The sequence below is a fragment of the Nansenia antarctica genome (genome assembly GCF_963989245.1).
Source record: "Nansenia antarctica genome assembly, chromosome: 13".
NCBI lineage: Eukaryota > Metazoa > Chordata > Actinopteri > Argentiniformes > Microstomatidae > Nansenia > Nansenia antarctica.
In genome coordinates this window covers 12,108,288-12,130,692 of record NC_137683.1, presented here as the reverse complement: position 1 = coordinate 12,130,692, position 22,405 = coordinate 12,108,288, and positions in this window count along the sequence as shown.

Below are 22,405 nucleotides of genomic sequence, written 5' to 3'. Positions count from 1 at the left end.
TAAAACCTCGAAAATCTAATGTAATCATTTTTGCAATACCCAGATTGCCCTGTGGCTGTATTTGCACAATTCTCACAAAAAGATTGCCATTTATAATCGCTTTATATAAGTATGAATAAAGATTTCACCCATTTGTTAACATTGCATTTACCAAGCATGAACAAGGCACCAGTGCTTCCCCAGGTGGACGGGTACGAGCAGTATGTCCACTGAGAAGATGTCCATGTTCTTAGTCCAGCGGCAGACAGCCGAGTAACCGAAACTGCGCAGCTGGGGAAAGAAGAAGGTGTTGAAGGTGTAGACCGTCGGCAGGTTAGGGTCTTTACTGCGCTCCACCAACAGGTTCATGTAGAAGTTTATGACCTGGAGGAGAGGGCAAAGACAATGGCTGAAAATTAGAAAACAATAAACATCTCTACGTTATTACTTATTTTTCCCCCTTCTTTCCAGTTCTGTACGGCAATCTGTCACTATATGTGGTGCATGATGATAACAACTCACCGCATCGTTGAGCCATTTGAGGTGTCGGAGAGTCTGGAGGTCTTTGCGTGTGATGGTGAGTCTAAACCCTTCACTTAGCACCTCATCTGGACTGCCCCCCGTCAGAGATCGACCCAGTTATCAGTTTCAGGGGCGCTCAGTCTGGGGGCAGGAGGTCATGCAGACGAAACCGCTCTCGGACATGTGGCCTTACGTCTTCATTCATCTCCACAAGCTTCTCCAGGAAGGGAACCAGCTTCAGGAGTTCGTTGTCATTTCTGTCCATGAACCAGCTCTCGATTGGAATCCCATTGGAGAGCTGTAAAGGTTCAAAACAAAGTAGTTTTTTTTTTTTTTGCATTCTTTGGTTTTAGCCATTTTCTAATATCCATCTTCTCTGTTCCACTACTGCTAGCTAGTTCGTGTCTCTGTGAGCCTTATTACAGGTCATCTTGCGCTTGCTCATTCTGTACTTACCGGTGAATACTTTGAAAGATTGCTGTGATTCTTGGCGAAAGAACCTGGGACCTCAGTCGTAAAACCTCGAAAATCTAATGTAATCATTTTTGCAATACCCAGATTGCCCTGTGGCTGTATTTGCACAATTCTCACAAAAAGATTGCCATTTATAATCGCTTTATATAAGTATGAATAAAGATTTCACCCATTTGTTAACATTGCATTTACCAAGCATGAACAAGGCACCAGTGCTTCCCCAGGTGGACGGGTACGAGCAGTATGTCCACTGAGAAGATGTCCATGTTCTTAGTCCAGCGGCAGACAGCCGAGTAACCGAAACTGCGCAGCTGGGGAAAGAAGAAGGTGTTGAAGGTGTAGACCGTCGGCAGGTTAGGGTCTTTACTGCGCTCCACCAACAGGTTCATGTAGAAGTTTATGACCTGGAGGAGAGGGCAAAGACAATGGCTGAAAATTAGAAAACAATAAACATCTCTACGTTATTACTTATTTTTCCCCCTTCTTTCCAGTTCTGTACGGCAATCTGTCACTATATGTGGTGCATGATGATAACAACTCACCGCATCGTTGAGCCATTTGAGGTGTCGGAGAGTCTGGAGGTCTTTGCGTGTGATGGTGACTGGTGAGTCTAAACCCTTCACTTAGCACCTCATCTGGACTGCCCCCCGTCAGAGATCGACCCAGTTATCAGTTTCAGGGGCGCTCAGTCTGGGGGCAGGAGGTCATGCAGACGAAACCGCTCTCGGACATGTGGCCTTACGTCTTCATTCATCTCCACAAGCTTCTCCAGGAAGGGAACCAGCTTCAGGAGTTCGTTGTCATTTCTGTCCATGAACCAGCTCTCGATTGGAATCCCATTGGAGAGCTGTAAAGGTTCAAAACAAAGTAGTTTTTTTTTTTTTTGCATTCTTTGGTTTTAGCCATTTTCTAATATCCATCTTCTCTGTTCCACTACTGCTAGCTAGTTCGTGTCTCTGTGAGCCTTATTACAGGTCATCTTGCGCTTGCTCATTCTGTACTTACCGGTGAATACTTTGAAAGATTGCTGTGATTCTTGGCGAAAGAACCTGGGACCTCAGTCGTAAAACCTCGAAAATCTAATGTAATCATTTTTGCAATACCCAGATTGCCCTGTGGCTGTATTTGCACAATTCTCACAAAAAGATTGCCATTTATAATCGCTTTATATAAGTATGAATAAAGATTTCACCCATTTGTTAACATTGCATTTACCAAGCATGAACAAGGCACCAGTGCTTCCCCAGGTGGACGGGTACGAGCAGTATGTCCACTGAGAAGATGTCCATGTTCTTAGTCCAGCGGCAGACAGCCGAGTAACCGAAACTGCGCAGCTGGGGAAAGAAGAAGGTGTTGAAGGTGTAGACCGTCGGCAGGTTAGGGTCTTTACTGCGCTCCACCAACAGGTTCATGTAGAAGTTTATGACCTGGAGGAGAGGGCAAAGACAATGGCTGAAAATTAGAAAACAATAAACATCTCTACGTTATTACTTATTTTTCCCCCTTCTTTCCAGTTCTGTACGGCAATCTGTCACTATATGTGGTGCATGATGATAACAACTCACCGCATCGTTGAGCCATTTGAGGTGTCGGAGAGTCTGGAGGTCTTTGCGTGTGATGGTGAGTCTAAACCCTTCACTTAGCACCTCATCTGGACTGCCCCCCGTCAGAGATCGACCCAGTTATCAGTTTCAGGGGCGCTCAGTCTGGGGGCAGGAGGTCATGCAGACGAAACCGCTCTCGGACATGTGGCCTTACGTCTTCATTCATCTCCACAAGCTTCTCCAGGAAGGGAACCAGCTTCAGGAGTTCGTTGTCATTTCTGTCCATGAACCAGCTCTCGATTGGAATCCCATTGGAGAGCTGTAAAGGTTCAAAACAAAGTAGTTTTTTTTTTTTTTTGCATTCTTTGGTTTTAGCCATTTTCTAATATCCATCTTCTCTGTTCCACTACTGCTAGCTAGTTCGTGTCTCTGTGAGCCTTATTACAGGTCATCTTGCGCTTGCTCATTCTGTACTTACCGGTGAATACTTTGAAAGATTGCTGTGATTCTTGGCGAAAGAACCTGGGACCTCAGTCGTAAAACCTCGAAAATCTAATGTAATCATTTTTGCAATACCCAGATTGCCCTGTGGCTATATTTGCACAATTCTCACAAAAAGATTGCCATTTATAATCGCTTTATATAAGTATGAATAAAGATTTCACCCATTTGTTAACATTGCATTTACCAAGCATGAACAAGGCACCAGTGCTTCCCCAGGTGGACGGGTACGAGCAGTATGTCCACTGAGAAGATGTCCATGTTCTTAGTCCAGCGGCGGACAGCCGAGTAACCGAAACTGCGCAGCTGGGGAAAGAAGAAGGTGTTGAAGGTGTAGACCGTCGGCAGGTTAGGGTCTTTACTGCGCTCCACCAACAGGTTCATGTAGAAGTTTATGACCTGGAGGAGAGGGCAAAGACAATGGCTGAAAATTAGAAAACAATAAACATCTCTACGTTATTACTTATTTTTCCCCCTTCTTTCCAGTTCTGTACGGCAATCTGTCACTATATGTGGTGCATGATGATAACAACTCACCGCATCGTTGAGCCATTTGAGGTGTCGGAGAGTCTGGAGGTCTTTGCGTGTGATGGTGAGTCTAAACCCTTCACTTAGCACCTCATCTGGACTGCCCCCCGTCAGAGATCGACCCAGTTATCAGTTTCAGGGGCGCTCAGTCTGGGGGCAGGAGGTCATGCAGACGAAACCGCTCTCGGACATGTGGCCTTACGTCTTCATTCATCTCCACAAGCTTCTCCAGGAAGGGAACCAGCTTCAGGAGTTCGTTGTCATTTCTGTCCATGAACCAGCTCTCGATTGGAATCCCATTGGAGAGCTGTAAAGGTTCAAAACAAAGTAGATTTTTTATTTTTTTGCATTCTTTGGTTTTAGCCATTTTCTAATATCCATCTTCTCTGTTCCACTACTGCTAGCTAGTTCGTGTCTCTGTGAGCCTTATTACAGGTCATCTTGCGCTTGCTCATTCTGTACTTACCGGTGAATACTTTGAAAGATTGCTGTGATTCGTGGCGAAAGAACCTGTGGTAATTCTGTTAGGTTATCAGTCTCTTTAATTTGGACGGTTGCATTCTTTGTATTTAGCCTTTTTCCTAATATCCATCTTCTCTGTTCTACTACTGCTAGCGATTATTTTTTCATTCAAAATAACAATGATGTAATTGTGGCTCATACTTGCAGTAGCCTGAGGTAGAGGTGGTCCTCATGGAGGACGTAGCAGGGGCGCTCAGTCTGGGGGCAGGAGGTCATGCAGACGAAACCGCTCTCGGACATGTGGCCTTACGTCTTCATTCATCTCCACAAGCTTCTCCAGGAAGGGAACCAGCTTCAGGAGTTCGTTGTCATTTCTGTCCATGAACCAGCTCGCGATTGGAATCCCATTGGAGAGCTGTAAAGGTTCAAAACAAAGTAGTTTTTTTTTTTTTTTGCATTCTTTGGTTTTAGCCATTTTCTAATATCCATCTTCTCTGTTCCACTACTGCTAGCTAGTTCGTGTCTCTGTGAGCCTTATTACAGGTCATCTTGCGCTTGCTCATTCTGTACTTACCGGTGAATACTTTGAAAGATTGCTGTGATTCTTGGCGAAAGAACCTGTGGTAATTCTGTTAGGTTATCAGTCTCTTTAATTTGGACGGTTGCATTCTTTGTATTTAGCCTTTTTCCTAATAACCATCTTCTCTGTTCTACTACTGCTAGCGATTATTTTTTTATTCAAAATAACAATGATGTAATTGTGGCTCATACTTGCAGTAGCCTGAGGTAGAGGTGGTCCTCATGGAGGACGTAGCAGGGGCGCTCAGTCTGGGGGCAGGAGGTCATGCAGACGAAACCGCTCTCGGACATGTGGCCTTACGTCTTCATTCATCTCCACAAGCTTCTCCAGGAAGGGAACCAGCTTCAGGAGTTCGTTGTCATTTCTGTCCATGAACCAGCTCTCGATTGGAATCCCATTGGAGAGCTGTAAAGGTTCAAAACAAAGTAGATATTTTATTTTTTTGCATTCTTTGGTTTTAGCCATTTTCTAATATCCATCTTCTCTGTTCTACTACTGCTAGCTAGTTCGTGTCTCTGTGAGCCTTATTACAGGTCATCTTGCGCTTGCTCATTCTGTACTTACCGGTGAATACTTTGAAAGATTGCTGTGATTCGTGGCGAAATAACCTGTGGTAATTCTGTTAGGTTATCAGTCTCTTTAATTTGGACGGTTGCATTCTTTGTATTTAGCCTTTTTCCTAATATCCATCTTCTCTGTTCTACTACTGCTAGCGATCATTTTTATATTCAAAATAACAATGATGTAATTGTGGCTCATACTTGCAGTAGCCTGAGGTAGAGGTGGTCCTCACGGAGGACGTAGCAGGGCTGGACAGGGACTTCTGTACAGGGGAACTGGTCCTCACAGAGGCATATTGGCAGTGTTGCCAACTTGGCGACTTTGTCGCTAAACATGGCGACTTTCTAGACCCCCCTTGGCGACATAACTAGTCAAAAGCGACCAGTGACAAATCTAGCTACTATTAACTAATAGTTAATTTAGCCTTTCAGAATTGCATATTATGCAAATTAGTTGATTACATCATCTAGCTACTTTTGGGAGAGCCAACAGCTACTTCCATTACAGAGGAGTTGGCAACGCTGAGCCACAGAACAATCAGTAGCTGCTTGAAGGTTGGAAGGGATGGTCGCCCAACTCTATTTTGGTTGGTCATGTCCTCTGCAATTTCCTGTTAGGACCCGTGCTTAAAAGCCATGCGTGTCATACGGAAATGCATTTTTAAGTTGTGCTCTATGTACAGAGGTACAACCTTCTCAGCATAGTCGGGGATCCTATGTCTCTGTTGTTGTGCAAGGGCCACCACTGTCAACATATCTAGTAATCTAGTAGGTGTCTGTTATCCACCCTATATAACCTATACATTCATATACTGAATTGAAATATGTTTCATTTTACAATTTCTGTGTTAGTAATGTCATCAGAGACCCAAATGTACAGCACAAGCGACATAGATTGTGTCAAAATGCACAAATCAGCTAGCTAGCTAGACATCAGCATACTAGCGAACTTTTGTTGTTGTTGTTGTTATAAAGAGTAGGTCTATAATACATTGAAATTATATTCAACTAAGATAATACAATGGCATAGATAATACAAAAATACTAACATCATTTTTAAGTCTTTATTAACAAAGAAAACAATATTGTATATAACGTCTAGTAGGCCTAGTTAGTTAATGAGAGCCTATTGCTATACTGCTCTTATACATTTGCTTGTATACAATGTTTATTTTTTATTTTTTTAGAGAACAACTTATGACATCTGGCCATAGGGACAACAGTTGAAAAATAGCCATTTGGCTAACACTGACTCATTTACCAACTGGTTTATTAATGTGTACTGTCCCTGGTCAATAAAGAACAACAAAAAAAGAAGAAAATAATTACAGTTGTCGTTATCTTTTGTTGCTTGTGTGTTTCCCACTGTTGTCGATGATTTGCAAGGCATTCTGGGAGATTTCACATAACTACATTTGGAGTGTGCCTCTGAAAAAGCCCAGTGTGCAGGGCCTTGTAGCACTATCACATCACCTTACCTCTACTTCCCAACAACAATCGTGGCGAAAGATGCTTACCTGCTGTAATTCTGTTAGGTATATGGTATGGCTTTCGTCATCCGTCACTTTATTTTTATCGGTAACGGTTGCATTCTTTGGTTTTAGCCATTTTCTAATATCCATCTGTCAAATCAAAACTGTCAAATCTAACCACCTAATAGTACTGCCTCAGTCGTAAAACCTCGAAAATCTAATGTAATCATTTTTGCAATACCCAGATTGCCCTGTGGCTGTATTTGCACAATTCTCACAAAAAGATTGCCATTTATAATCGCTTTATATAAGTATGAATAAAGATTTCACCCATTTGTTAACATTGCATTTACCAAGCATGAACAAGGCACCAGTGCTTCCCCAGGTGGACGGGTACGAGCAGTATGTCCACTGAGAAGATGTCCATGTTCTTAGTCCAGCGGCGGACAGCCGAGTAACCGAAACTGCGCAGCTGGGGAAAGAAGAAGGTGTTGAAGGTGTAGACCGTCGGCAGGTTAGGGTCTTTACTGCGCTCCACCAACAGGTTCATGTAGAAGTTTATGACCTGGAGGAGAGGGCAAAGACAATGGCTGAAAATTAGAAAACAATAAACATCTCTACGTTATTACTTATTTTTCCCCCTTCTTTCCAGTTCTGTACGGCAGTCTGTCACTATATGTGGTGCATGATGATAACAACTCACCGCATCGTTGAGCCATTTGAGGTGTCGGAGAGTCTGGAGGTCTTTGCGTGTGATGGTGAGTCTAAACCCTTCACTTAGCACCTCATCTGGACTGCCCCCCGTCAGAGATCGACCCAGTTATCAGTTTCAGGGGCGCTCAGTCTGGGGGCAGGAGGTCATGCAGACGAAACCGCTCTCGGACATGTGGCCTTACGTCTTCATTCATCTCCACAAGCTTCTCCAGGAAGGGAACCAGCTTCAGGAGTTCGTTGTCATTTCTGTCCATGAACCAGCTCTCGATTGGAATCCCATTGGAGAGCTGTAAAGGTTCAAAACAAAGTAGTTTTTTTTTTTTTTTGCATTCTTTGGTTTTAGCCATTTTCTAATATCCATCTTCTCTGTTCCAAAATAACATTGATGTAATTGTGGCTCATACTTGCAGTAGCCTGAGGTAGAGGTGGTCCTCACGGAGGACGTAGCAGGGCTGGACAGGGACTTCTGTACAGGGGAACTGGTCCTCACAGAGGCATATTGGCAGTGTTGCCAACTTGGCGACTTTGTCGCTAAACATGGTGACTTTCTAGACCCCCCTTGGCGACATAACTAGTCAAAAGCGACCAGTGACAAATCTAGCTACTATTAACTAATAGTTAATTTAGCCTTTCAGAATTGCATATTATGCAAATTAGTTGATTACATCATCTAGCTACTTTTGGGAGAGCCAACAGCTACTTCCATTACAGAGGAGTTGGCAACGCTGAGCCACAGAACAATCAGTAGCTGCTTGAAGGTTGGAAGGGATGGTCGCCCAACTCTATTTTGGTTGGTCATGTCCTCTGCAATTTCCTGTTAGGACCCGTGCTTAAAAGCCATGCGTGTCATACGGAAATGCATTTTTAAGTTGTGCTCTATGTACAGAGGTACAACCTTCTCAGCATAGTCGGGGATCCTATGTCTCTGTTGTTGTGCAAGGGCCACCACTGTCAACATATCTAGTAATCTAGTAGGTGTCTGTTATCCACCCTATATAACCTATACATTCATATACTGAATTGAAATATGTTTCATTTTACAATTTCTGTGTTAGTAATGTCATCAGAGACCCAAATGTACAGCACAAGCGACATAGATTGTGTCAAAATGCACAAATCAGCTAGCTAGCTAGACATCAGCATACTAGCGAACTTTTGTTGTTGTTGTTGTTGTTGTTGTTATAAAGAGTAGGTCTATAATACATTGAAATTATATTCAACTAAGATAATACAATGGCATAGATAATACAAAAATACTAACATCATTTTTAAGTCTTTATTAACAAAGAAAACAATATTGTATATAACGTCTAGTAGGCCTAGTTAGTTAATGAGAGCCTATTGCTATACTGCTCTTATAAATGTGCTTGTATACAATGTTTATTTTTTATTTTTTTAGAGAACAACTTATGACATCTGGCCACAGGGACAACAGTTGAAAAATAGCCATTTGGCTAACACTGACTCATTTACCAACTGGTTTATTAATGTGTACTGTCCCTGGTCAATAAAGAACAACAAAAAAAGAAGAAAATAATTACAGTTGTCGTTATCTTTTGTTGCTTGTGCGTTTCCCACTGTTGTCGATGATTTGCAAGGCATTCTGGGAGATTTCACATAACTACATTTGGAGTGTGCCTCTGAAAAAGCCCAGTGTGCAGGGCTTGTAGCACTATCACATCACCTTACCTCTACTTCCCAACAACAATCGTGGCGAAAGATGCTTAACTGCTGTAATTCTGTTAGGTATATGGTATGGCTTTCGTCATCCGTCGCTTTTTTTTTATCGGTAACGGTTGCATTCTTTGGTTTTAGCCATTTTCTAATATCCATCTTCTCTGTTCTACTACTGCTAGCTAGTTCGTGTCTCTGTGAGCCTTATTACAGGTCATCTTGCGCTTGCTCATTCTGTACTTACCGGTGAATACTTTGAAAGATTGCTGTGGTTCGTGGCGAAAGAACCTGTGGTAATTCTGTTAGGTTATCAGTTTCTTTAATTTGGACGGTTGCATTCTTTGTATTTAGCCTTTTTCCTAATATCCATCTTCTCTGTTCTACTACTGCTAGCGATTATTTTTTTATTCAAAATAACAATGATGTAATTGTGGCTCATACTTGCAGTAGCCTGAGGTAGAGGTGGTCCTCACGGAGGACGTAGCAGGGCTGGACAGGGACTTCTGTACAGGGGAACTGGTCCTCACAGAGGCATATTGGCAGTGTTGCCAACTTGGCGACTTTGTCGCTAAACATGGTGACTTTCTAGACCCCCCTTGGCGACATAACTAGTCAAAAGCGACCAGTGACAAATCTAGCTACTATTAACTAATAGTTAATTTAGCCTTTCAGAATTGCATATTATGCAAATTAGTTGATTACATCATCTAGCTACTTTTGGGAGAGCCAACAGCTACTTCCATTACAGAGGAGTTGGCAACGCTGAGCCACAGAACAATCAGTAGCTGCTTGAAGGTTGGAAGGGATGGTCGCCCAACTCTATTTTGGTTGGTCATGTCCTCTGCAATTTCCTGTTAGGACCCGTGCTTAAAAGCCATGCGTGTCATACGGAAATGCATTTGTAAGTTGTGCTCTATGTACAGAGGTACAACCTTCTCAGCATAGTCGGGGATCCTATGTCTCTGTTGTTGTGCAAGGGCCACCACTGTCAACATATCTAGTAATCTAGTAGGTGTCTGTTATCCACCCTATATAACCTATACATTCATATACTGAATTGAAATATGTTTCATTTTACAATTTCTGTGTTAGTAATGTCATCAGAGACCCAAATGTACAGCACAAGCGACATAGATTGTGTCAAAATGCACAAATCAGCTAGCTAGCTAGACATCAGCATACTAGCAAACTTTTGTTGTTGTTGTTATAAAGAGTAGGTCTATAATACATTGAAATTATATTCAACTAAGATAATACAATGGCATAGATAATACAAAAATACTAACATCATTTTTAAGTCTTTATTAACAAAGAAAACAATATTGTATATAACGTCTAGTAGGCCTAGTTAGTTAATGAGAGCCTATTGCTATACTGCTCTTATACATTTGCTTGTATACAATGTTTCTTTTTTCTTTTTTTAGAGAACAACTTATGACATCTGGCCACAGGGACAACAGTTGAAAAATAGCCATTTGGCTAACACTGACTCATTTACCAACTGGTTTATTAATGTGTACTGTCCCTGGTCAATAAAGAACAACAAAAAAAGAAGAAAATAATTACAGTTGTCGTTATCTTTTGTTGCTTGTGCGTTTCCCACTGTTGTCGATGATTTGCAAGGCATTCTGGGAGATTTCACATAACTACATTTGGAGTGTGCCTCTGAAAAAGCCCAGTGTGCAGGGCCTTGTAGCACTATCACATCACCTTACCTCTACTTCCCAACAACAATCGTGGCGAAAGATGCTTACCTGCTGTAAGTCTGTTAGGTATATGGTATGGCTTTCGTCATCCGTCACTTTATTTTTATCGGTAACGGTTGCATTCTTTGGTTTTAGCCATTTTCTAATATCCATCTGTCAAATCAAAACTGTCAAATCTAACCACCTAATAGTACTGCCTCAGTCGTAAAACCTCGAAAATCTAATGTAATCATTTTTGCAATACCCAGATTGCCCTGTGGCTGTATTTGCACAATTCTCACAAAAAGATTGCCATTTATAATCGCTTTATATAAGTATGAATAAAGATTTCACCCATTTGTTAACATTGCATTTACCAAGCATGAACAAGGCACCAGTGCTTCCCCAGGTGGACGGGTACGAGCAGTATGTCCACTGAGAAGATGTCCATGTTCTTAGTCCAGCGGCGGACAGCCGAGTAACCGAAACTGCGCAGCTGGGGAAAGAAGAAGGTGTTGAAGGTGTAGACCGTCGGCAGGTTAGGGTCTTTACTGCGCTCCACCAACAGGTTCATGTAGAAGTTTATGACCTGGAGGAGAGGGCAAAGACAATGGCTGAAAATTAGAAAACAATAAACATCTCTACGTTATTACTTATTTTTCCCCCTTCTTTCCAGTTCTGTACGGCAGTCTGTCACTATATGTGGTGCATGATGATAACAACTCACCGCATCGTTGAGCCATTTGAGGTGTCGGAGAGTCTGGAGGTCTTTGCGTGTGATGGTGAGTCTAAACCCTTCACTTAGCACCTCATCTGGACTGCCCCCCGTCAGAGATAGACCCAGTTATCAGTTTCAGGGGCGCTCAGTCTGGGGGCAGGAGGTCATGCAGACGAAACCGCTCTCGGACATGTGGCCTTACGTCTTCATTCATCTCCACAAGCTTCTCCAGGAAGGGAACCAGCTTCAGGAGTTCGTTGTCATTTCTGTCCATGAACCAGCTCTTGATTGGAATCCCATTGGAGAGCTGTAAAGGTTCAAAACAAAGTAGATTTTTTATTTTTTTGCATTCTTTGGTTTTAGCCATTTTCTAATATCCATCTTCTCTGTTCCACTACTGCTAGCTAGTTCGTGTCTCTGTGAGCCTTATTACAGGTCATCTTGCGCTTGCTCATTCTGTACTTACCGGTGAATACTTTGAAAGATTGCTGTGATTCGTGGCGAAAGAACCTGTGGTAATTCTGTTAGGTTATCAGTCTCTTTAATTTGGACGGTTGCATTCTTTGTATTTAGCCTTTTTCCTAATATCCATCTTCTCTGTTCTACTACTGCTAGCGATTATTTTTTCATTCAAAATAACAATGATGTAATTGTGGCTCATACTTGCAGTAGCCTGAGGTAGAGGTGGTCCTCATGGAGGACGTAGCAGGGGCGCTCAGTCTGGGGGCAGGAGGTCATGCAGACGAAACCGCTCTCGGACATGTGGCCTTACGTCTTCATTCATCTCCACAAGCTTCTCCAGGAAGGGAACCAGCTTCAGGAGTTCGTTGTCATTTCTGTCCATGAACCAGCTCTCGATTGGAATCCCATTGGAGTACTTACCGGTGAATACTTTGAAAGATTGCTGTGATTCGTGGCGAAAGAACCTGTGGTAATTCTGTTAGGTTATCAGTCTCTTTAATTTGGACGGTTGCATTCTTTGTATTTAGCCTTTTTCCTAATATCCATCTTCTCTGTTCTACTACTGCTAGCGATAATTTTTTTATTCAAAAATAACAATGATGTAATTGTGGCTCATACTTGCAGTAGCCTGAGGTAGAGGTGGTCCTCATGGAGGACGTAGCAGGGGCGCTCAGTCTGGGGGCAGGAGGTCATGCAGACGAAACTGCTCTCGGACATGTGGCCTTACGTCTTCATTCATCTCCACAAGCTTCTCCAGGAAGGGAACCAGCTTCAGGAGTTCGTTGTCATTTCTGTCCATGAACCAGCTCTCGATTGGAATCCCATTGGAGAGCTGTAAAGGTTCAAAACAAAGTAGTTTTTTTTTTTTTTTGCATTCTTTGGTTTTAGCCATTTTCTAATATCCATCTTCTCTGTTCCACTACTGCTAGCTAGTTCGTGTCTCTGTGAGCCTTATTACAGGTCATCTTGCGCTTGCTCATTCTGTACTTACCGGTGAATACTTTGAAAGATTGCTGTGATTCTTGGCGAAAGAACCTGGGACCTCAGTCGTAAAACCTCGAAAATCTAATGTAATCATTTTTGCAATACCCAGATTGCCCTGTGGCTGTATTTGCACAATTCTCACAAAAAGATTGCCATTTATAATCGCTTTATATAAGTATGAATAAAGATTTCACCCATTTGTTAACATTGCATTTACCAAGCATGAACAAGGCACCAGTGCTTCCCCAGGTGGACGGGTACGAGCAGTATGTCCACTGAGAAGATGTCCATGTTCTTAGTCCAGCGGCGGACAGCCGAGTAACCGAAACTGCGCAGCTGGGGAAAGAAGAAGGTGTTGAAGGTGTAGACCGTCGGCAGGTTAGGGTCTTTACTGCGCTCCACCAACAGGTTCATGTAGAAGTTTATGACCTGGAGGAGAGGGCAAAGACAATGGCTGAAAATTAGAAAACAATAAACATCTCTACGTTATTACTTATTTTTCCCCCTTCTTTCCAGTTCTGTACGGCAATCTGTCACTATATGTGGTGCATGATGATAACAACTCACCGCATCGTTGAGCCATTTGAGGTGTCGGAGAGTCTGGAGGTCTTTGCGTGTGATGGTGAGTCTAAACCCTTCACTTAGCACCTCATCTGGACTGCCCCCCGTCAGAGATCGACCCAGTTATCAGTTTCAGGGGCGCTCAGTCTGGGGGCAGGAGGTCATGCAGACGAAACCGCTCTCGGACATGTGGCCTTACGTCTTCATTCATCTCCACAAGCTTCTCCAGGAAGGGAACCAGCTTCAGGAGTTCGTTGTCATTTCTGTCCATGAACCAGCTCTCGATTGGAATCCCATTGGAGAGCTGTAAAGGTTCAAAACAAAGTAGATTTTTTATTTTTTTGCATTCTTTGGTTTTAGCCATTTTCTAATATCCATCTTCTCTGTTCCACTACTGCTAGCTAGTTCGTGTCTCTGTGAGCCTTATTACAGGTCATCTTGCGCTTGCTCATTCTGTACTTACCGGTGAATACTTTGAAAGATTGCTGTGATTCGTGGCGAAAGAACCTGTGGTAATTCTGTTAGGTTATCAGTCTCTTTAATTTGGACGGTTGCATTCTTTGTATTTAGCCTTTTTCCTAATATCCATCTTCTCTGTTCTACTACTGCTAGCGATTATTTTTTCATTCAAAATAACAATGATGTAATTGTGGCTCATACTTGCAGTAGCCTGAGGTAGAGGTGGTCCTCATGGAGGACGTAGCAGGGGCGCTCAGTCTGGGGGCAGGAGGTCATGCAGACGAAACCGCTCTCGGACATGTGGCCTTACGTCTTCATTCATCTCCACAAGCTTCTCCAGGAAGGGAACCAGCTTCAGGAGTTCGTTGTCATTTCTGTCCATGAACCAGCTCTCGATTGGAATCCCATTGGAGAGCTGTAAAGGTTCAAAACAAAGTAGTTTTTTTTTTTTTTGCATTCTTTGGTTTTAGCCATTTTCTAATATCCATCTTCTCTGTTCCACTACTGCTAGCTAGTTCGTGTCTCTGTGAGCCTTATTACAGGTCATCTTGCGCTTGCTCATTCTGTACTTACCGGTGAATACTTTGAAAGATTGCTGTGATTCTTGGCGAAAGAACCTGGGACCTCAGTCGTAAAACCTCGAAAATCTAATGTAATCATTTTTGCAATACCCAGATTGCCCTGTGGCTGTATTTGCACAATTCTCACAAAAAGATTGCCATTTATAATCGCTTTATATAAGTATGAATAAAGATTTCACCCATTTGTTAACATTGCATTTACCAAGCATGAACAAGGCACCAGTGCTTCCCCAGGTGGACGGGTACGAGCAGTATGTCCACTGAGAAGATGTCCATGTTCTTAGTCCAGCGGCGGACAGCCGAGTAACCGAAACTGCGCAGCTGGGGAAAGAAGAAGGTGTTGAAGGTGTAGACCGTCGGCAGGTTAGGGTCTTTACTGCGCTCCACCAACAGGTTCATGTAGAAGTTTATGACCTGGAGGAGAGGGCAAAGACAATGGCTGAAAATTAGAAAACAATAAACATCTTTACGTTATTACTTATTTTTCCCCCTTCTTTCCAGTTCTGTACGGCAATCTGTCACTATATGTGGTGCATGATGATAACAACTCACCGCATCGTTGAGCCATTTGAGGTGTCGGAGAGTCTGGAGGTCTTTGCGTGTGATGGTGAGTCTAAACCCTTCACTTAGCACCTCATCTGGACTGCCCCCCGTCAGAGATCGACCCAGTTATCAGTTTCAGGGGCGCTCAGTCTGGGGGCAGGAGGTCATGCAGACGAAACCGCTCTCGGACATGTGGCCTTACGTCTTCATTCATCTCCACAAGCTTCTCCAGGAAGGGAACCAGCTTCAGGAGTTCGTTGTCATTTCTGTCCATGAACCAGCTCTCGATTGGAATCCCATTGGAGAGCTGTAAAGGTTCAAAACAAAGTAGATTTTTAATTTTTTTTGCATTCTTTGGTTTTAGCCATTTTCTAATATCCATCTTCTCTGTTCCACTACTGCTAGCTAGTTCGTGTCTCTGTGAGCCTTATTACAGGTCATCTTGCGCTTGCTCATTCTGTACTTACCGGTGAATACTTTGAAAGATTGCTGTGATTCGTGGCGAAAGAACCTGTGGTAATTCTGTTAGGTTATCAGTCTCTTTAATTTGGACGGTTGCATTCTTTGTATTTAGCCTTTTTCCTAATATCCATCTTCTCTGTTCTACTACTGCTAGCGATTATTTTTTCATTCAAAATAACAATGATGTAATTGTGGCTCATACTTGCAGTAGCCTGAGGTAGAGGTGGTCCTCATGGAGGACGTAGCAGGGGCGCTCAGTCTGGGGGCAGGAGGTCATGCAGACGAAACCGCTCTCGGACATGTGGCCTTACGTCTTCATTCATCTCCACAAGCTTCTCCAGGAAGGGAACCAGCTTCAGGAGTTCGTTGTCATTTCTGTCCATGAACCAGCTCTCGATTGGAATCCCATTGGAGAGCTGTAAAGGTTCAAAACAAAGTAGTTTTTTTTTTTTTTGCATTCTTTGGTTTTAGCCATTTTCTAATATCCATCTTCTCTGTTCCACTACTCCTAGCTAGTTCGTGTCTCTGTGAGCCTTATTACAGGTCATCTTGCGCTTGCTCATTCTGTACTTACCGGTGAATACTTTGAAAGATTGCTGTGATTCTTGGCGAAAGAACCTGGGACCTCAGTCGTAAAACCTCGAAAATCTAATGTAATCATTTTTGCAATACCCAGATTGCCCTGTGGCTGTATTTGCACAATTCTCACAAAAAGATTGCCATTTATAATCGCTTTATATAAGTATGAATAAAGATTTCACCCATTTGTTAACATTGCATTTACCAAGCATGAACAAGGCACCAGTGCTTCCCCAGGTGGACGGGTACGAGCAGTATGTCCACTGAGAAGATGTCCATGTTCTTAGTCCAGCGGCGGACAGCCGAGTAACCGAAACTGCGCAGCTGGGGAAAGAAGAAGGTGTTGAAGGTGTAGACCGTCGGCAGGTTAGGGTCTTTACTGCGCTCCACCAACAGGTTCATGTAGAAGTTTATGACCTGGAGGAGAGGGCAAAGACAATGGCTGAAAATTAGAAAACAATAAACATCTCTACGTTATTACTTATTTTTCCCCCTTCTTTCCAGTTCTGTACGGCAATCTGTCACTATATGTGGTGCATGATGATAACAACTCACCGCATCGTTGAGCCATTTGAGGTGTCGGAGAGTCTGGAGGTCTTTGCGTGTGATGGTGAGTCTAAACCCTTCACTTAGCACCTCATCTGGTCTGCCCCCCGTCAGAGATCGACCCAGTTATCAGTTTCAGGGGCGCTCAGTCTGGGGGCAGGAGGTCATGCAGACGAAACCGCTCTCGGACATGTGGCCTTACGTCTTCATTCATCTCCACAAGCTTCTCCAGGAAGGGAACCAGCTTCAGGAGTTCGTTGTCATTTCTGTCCATGAACCAGCTCTCGATTGGAATCCCATTGGAGAGCTGTAAAGGTTCAAAACAAAGTAGTTTTTTTTTTTTTTTTTTTTGCATTCTTTGGTTTTAGCCATTTTCTAATATCCATCTTCTCTGTTCCACTACTCCTAGCTAGTTCGTGTCTCTGTGAGCCTTATTACAGGTCATCTTGCGCTTGCTCATTCTGTACTTACCGGTGAATACTTTGAAAGATTGCTGTGATTCTTGGCGAAAGAACCTGGGACCTCAGTCGTAAAACCTCGAAAATCTAATGTAATCATTTTTGCAATACCCAGATTGCCCTGTGGCTGTATTTGCACAATTCTCACAAAAAGATTGCCATTTATAATCGCTTTATATAAGTATGAATAAAGATTTCACCCATTTGTTAACATTGCATTTACCAAGCATGAACAAGGCACCAGTGCTTCCCCAGGTGGACGGGTACGAGCAGTATGTCCACTGAGAAGATGTCCATGTTCTTAGTCCAGCGGCGGACAGCCGAGTAACCGAAACTGCGCAGCTGGGGAAAGAAGAAGGTGTTGAAGGTGTAGACCGTCGGCAGGTTAGGGTCTTTACTGCGCTCCACCAACAGGTTCATGTAGAAGTTTATGACCTGGAGGAGAGGGCAAAGACAATGGCTGAAAATTAGAAAACAATAAACATCTTTACGTTATTACTTATTTTTCCCCCTTCTTTCCAGTTCTGTACGGCAATCTGTCACTATATGTGGTGCATGATGATAACAACTCACCGCATCGTTGAGCCATTTGAGGTGTCGGAGAGTCTGGAGGTCTTTGCGTGTGATGGTGAGTCTAAACCCTTCACTTAGCACCTCATCTGGACTGCCCCCCGTCAGAGATCGACCCAGATATCAGTTTCAGGGGCGCTCAGTCTGGGGGCAGGAGGTCATGCAGACGAAACCGCTCTCGGACATGTGGCCTTACATCTTCATTCATCTCCACAAGCTTCTCCAGGAAGGGAACCAGCTTCAGGAGTTCGTTGTCATTTCTGTCCATGAACCAGCTCTCGATTGGAATCCCATTGGAGAGCTGTAAAGGTTCAAAACAAAGTAGATTTTATTTATTTTTTGCATTCTTTGGTTTTAGCCATTTTCTAATATCCATCTTCTCTGTTCCACTACTGCTAGCTAGTTCGTGTCTCTGTGAGCCTTATTACAGGTCATCTTGCGCTTGCTCATTCTGTACTTACCGGTGAATACTTTGAAAGATTGCTGTGATTCGTGGCGAAAGAACCTGTGGTAATTCTGTTAGGTTATCAGTCTCTTTAATTTGGACGGTTGCATTCTTTGTATTTAGCCTTTTTCCTAATATCCATCTTCTCTGTTCTACTACTGCTAGCGATTATTTTTTCATTCAAAATAACAATGATGTAATTGTGGCTCATACTTGCAGTAGCCTGAGGTAGAGGTGGTCCTCATGGAGGACGTAGCAGGGGCGCTCAGTCTGGGGGCAGGAGGTCATGCAGACGAAACCGCTCTCGGACATGTGGCCTTACGTCTTCATTCATCTCCACAAGCTTCTCCAGGAAGGGAACCAGCTTCAGGAGTTCGTTGTCATTTCTGTCCATGAACCAGCTCTCGATTGGAATCCCATTGGAGTACTTACCGGTGAATACTTTGAAAGATTGCTGTGATTCGTGGCGAAAGAACCTGTGGTAATTCTGTTAGGTTATCAGTCTCTTTAATTTGGACGGTTGCATTCTTTGTATTTAGCCTTTTTCCTAATATCCATCTTCTCTGTTCTACTACTGCTAGCGATAATTTTTTTATTCAAAAATAACAATGATGTAATTGTGGCTCATACTTGCAGTAGCCTGAGGTAGAGGTGGTCCTCATGGAGGACGTAGCAGGGGCGCTCAGTCTGGGGGCAGGAGGTCATGCAGACGAAACTGCTCTCGGACATGTGGCCTTACGTCTTCATTCATCTCCACAAGCTTCTCCAGGAAGGGAACCAGCTTCAGGAGTTCGTTGTCATTTCTGTCCATGAACCAGCTCTCGATTGGAATCCCATTGGAGAGCTGTAAAGGTTCAAAACAAAGTAGTTTTTTTTTTTTTTTGCATTCTTTGGTTTTAGCCATTTTCTAATATCCATCTTCTCTGTTCCACTACTGCTAGCTAGTTCGTGTCTCTGTGAGCCTTATTACAGGTCATCTTGCGCTTGCTCATTCTGTACTTACCGGTGAATACTTTGAAAGATTGCTGTGATTCTTGGCGAAAGAACCTGGGACCTCAGTCGTAAAACCTCGAAAATCTAATGTAATCATTTTTGCAATACCCAGATTGCCCTGTGGCTGTATTTGCACAATTCTCACAAAAAGATTGCCATTTATAATCGCTTTATATAAGTATGAATAAAGATTTCACCCATTTGTTAACATTGCATTTACCAAGCATGAACAAGGCACCAGTGCTTCCCCAGGTGGACGGGTACGAGCAGTATGTCCACTGAGAAGATGTCCATGTTCTTAGTCCAGCGGCGGACAGCCGAGTAACCGAAACTGCGCAGCTGGGGAAAGAAGAAGGTGTTGAAGGTGTAGACCGTCGGCAGGTTAGGGTCTTTACTGCGCTCCACCAACAGGTTCATGTAGAAGTTTATGACCTGGAGGAGAGGGCAAAGACAATGGCTGAAAATTAGAAAACAATAAACATCTCTACGTTATTACTTATTTTTCCCCCTTCTTTCCAGTTCTGTACGGCAATCTGTCACTATATGTGGTGCATGATGATAACAACTCACCGCATCGTTGAGCCATTTGAGGTGTCGGAGAGTCTGGAGGTCTTTGCGTGTGATGGTGAGTCTAAACCCTTCACTTAGCACCTCATCTGGACTGCCCCCCGTCAGAGATCGACCCAGTTATCAGTTTCAGGGGCGCTCAGTCTGGGGGCAGGAGGTCATGCAGACGAAACCGCTCTCGGACATGTGGCCTTACGTCTTCATTCATCTCCACAAGCTTCTCCAGGAAGGGAACCAGCTTCAGGAGTTCGTTGTCATTTCTGTCCATGAACCAGCTCTCGATTGGAATCCCATTGGAGAGCTGTAAAGGTTCAAAACAAAGTAGATTTTTTATTTTTTTGCATTCTTTGGTTTTAGCCATTTTCTAATATCCATCTTCTCTGTTCCACTACTGCTAGCTAGTTCGTGTCTCTGTGAGCCTTATTACAGGTCATCTTGCGCTTGCTCATTCTGTACTTACCGGTGAATACTTTGAAAGATTGCTGTGATTCGTGGCGAAAGAACCTGTGGTAATTCTGTTAGGTTATCAGTCTCTTTAATTTGGACGGTTGCATTCTTTGTATTTAGCCTTTTTCCTAATATCCATCTTCTCTGTTCTACTACTGCTAGCGATTATTTTTTCATTCAAAATAACAATGATGTAATTGTGGCTCATACTTGCAGTAGCCTGAGGTAGAGGTGGTCCTCATGGAGGACGTAGCAGGGGCGCTCAGTCTGGGGGCAGGAGGTCATGCAGACGAAACCGCTCTCGGACATGTGGCCTTACGTCTTCATTCATCTCCACAAGCTTCTCCAGGAAGGGAACCAGCTTCAGGAGTTCGTTGTCATTTCTGTCCATGAACCAGCTCTCGATTGGAATCCCATTGGAGAGCTGTAAAGGTTCAAAACAAAGTAGTTTTTTTTTTTTTTGCATTCTTTGGTTTTAGCCATTTTCTAATATCCATCTTCTCTGTTCCACTACTGCTAGCTAGTTCGTGTCTCTGTGAGCCTTATTACAGGTCATCTTGCGCTTGCTCATTCTGTACTTACCGGTGAATACTTTGAAAGATTGCTGTGATTCTTGGCGAAAGAACCTGGGACCTCAGTCGTAAAACCTCGAAAATCTAATGTAATCATTTTTGCAATACCCAGATTGCCCTGTGGCTGTATTTGCACAATTCTCACAAAAAGATTGCCATTTATAATCGCTTTATATAAGTATGAATAAAGATTTCACCCATTTGTTAACATTGCATTTACCAAGCATGAACAAGGCACCAGTGCTTCCCCAGGTGGACGGGTACGAGCAGTATGTCCACTGAGAAGATGTCCATGTTCTTAGTCCAGCGGCGGACAGCCGAGTAACCGAAACTGCGCAGCTGGGGAAAGAAGAAGGTGTTGAAGGTGTAGACCGTCGGCAGGTTAGGGTCTTTACTGCGCTCCACCAACAGGTTCATGTAGAAGTTTATGACCTGGAGGAGAGGGCAAAGACAATGGCTGAAAATTAGAAAACAATAAACATCTTTACGTTATTACTTATTTTTCCCCCTTCTTTCCAGTTCTGTACGGCAATCTGTCACTATATGTGGTGCATGATGATAACAACTCACCGCATCGTTGAGCCATTTGAGGTGTCGGAGAGTCTGGAGGTCTTTGCGTGTGATGGTGAGTCTAAACCCTTCACTTAGCACCTCATCTGGACTGCCCCCCGTCAGAGATCGACCCAGTTATCAGTTTCAGGGGCGCTCAGTCTGGGGGCAGGAGGTCATGCAGACGAAACCGCTCTCGGACATGTGGCCTTACGTCTTCATTCATCTCCACAAGCTTCTCCAGGAAGGGAACCAGCTTCAGGAGTTCGTTGTCATTTCTGTCCATGAACCAGCTCTCGATTGGAATCCCATTGGAGAGCTGTAAAGGTTCAAAACAAAGTAGATTTTTAATTTTTTTTGCATTCTTTGGTTTTAGCCATTTTCTAATATCCATCTTCTCTGTTCCACTACTGCTAGCTAGTTCGTGTCTCTGTGAGCCTTATTACAGGTCATCTTGCGCTTGCTCATTCTGTACTTACCGGTGAATACTTTGAAAGATTGCTGTGATTCGTGGCGAAAGAACCTGTGGTAATTCTGTTAGGTTATCAGTCTCTTTAATTTGGACGGTTGCATTCTTTGTATTTAGCCTTTTTCCTAATATCCATCTTCTCTGTTCTACTACTGCTAGCGATTATTTTTTCATTCAAAATAACAATGATGTAATTGTGGCTCATACTTGCAGTAGCCTGAGGTAGAGGTGGTCCTCATGGAGGACGTAGCAGGGGCGCTCAGTCTGGGGGCAGGAGGTCATGCAGACGAAACCGCTCTCGGACATGTGGCCTTACGTCTTCATTCATCTCCACAAGCTTCTCCAGGAAGGGAACCAGCTTCAGGAGTTCGTTGTCATTTCTGTCCATGAACCAGCTCTCGATTGGAATCCCATTGGAGAGCTGTAAAGGTTCAAAACAAAGTAGTTTTTTTTTTTTTTGCATTCTTTGGTTTTAGCCATTTTCTAATATCCATCTTCTCTGTTCCACTACTCCTAGCTAGTTCGTGTCTCTGTGAGCCTTATTACAGGTCATCTTGCGCTTGCTCATTCTGTACTTACCGGTGAATACTTTGAAAGATTGCTGTGATTCTTGGCGAAAGAACCTGGGACCTCAGTCGTAAAACCTCGAAAATCTAATGTAATCATTTTTGCAATACCCAGATTGCCCTGTGGCTGTATTTGCACAATTCTCACAAAAAGATTGCCATTTATAATCGCTTTATAT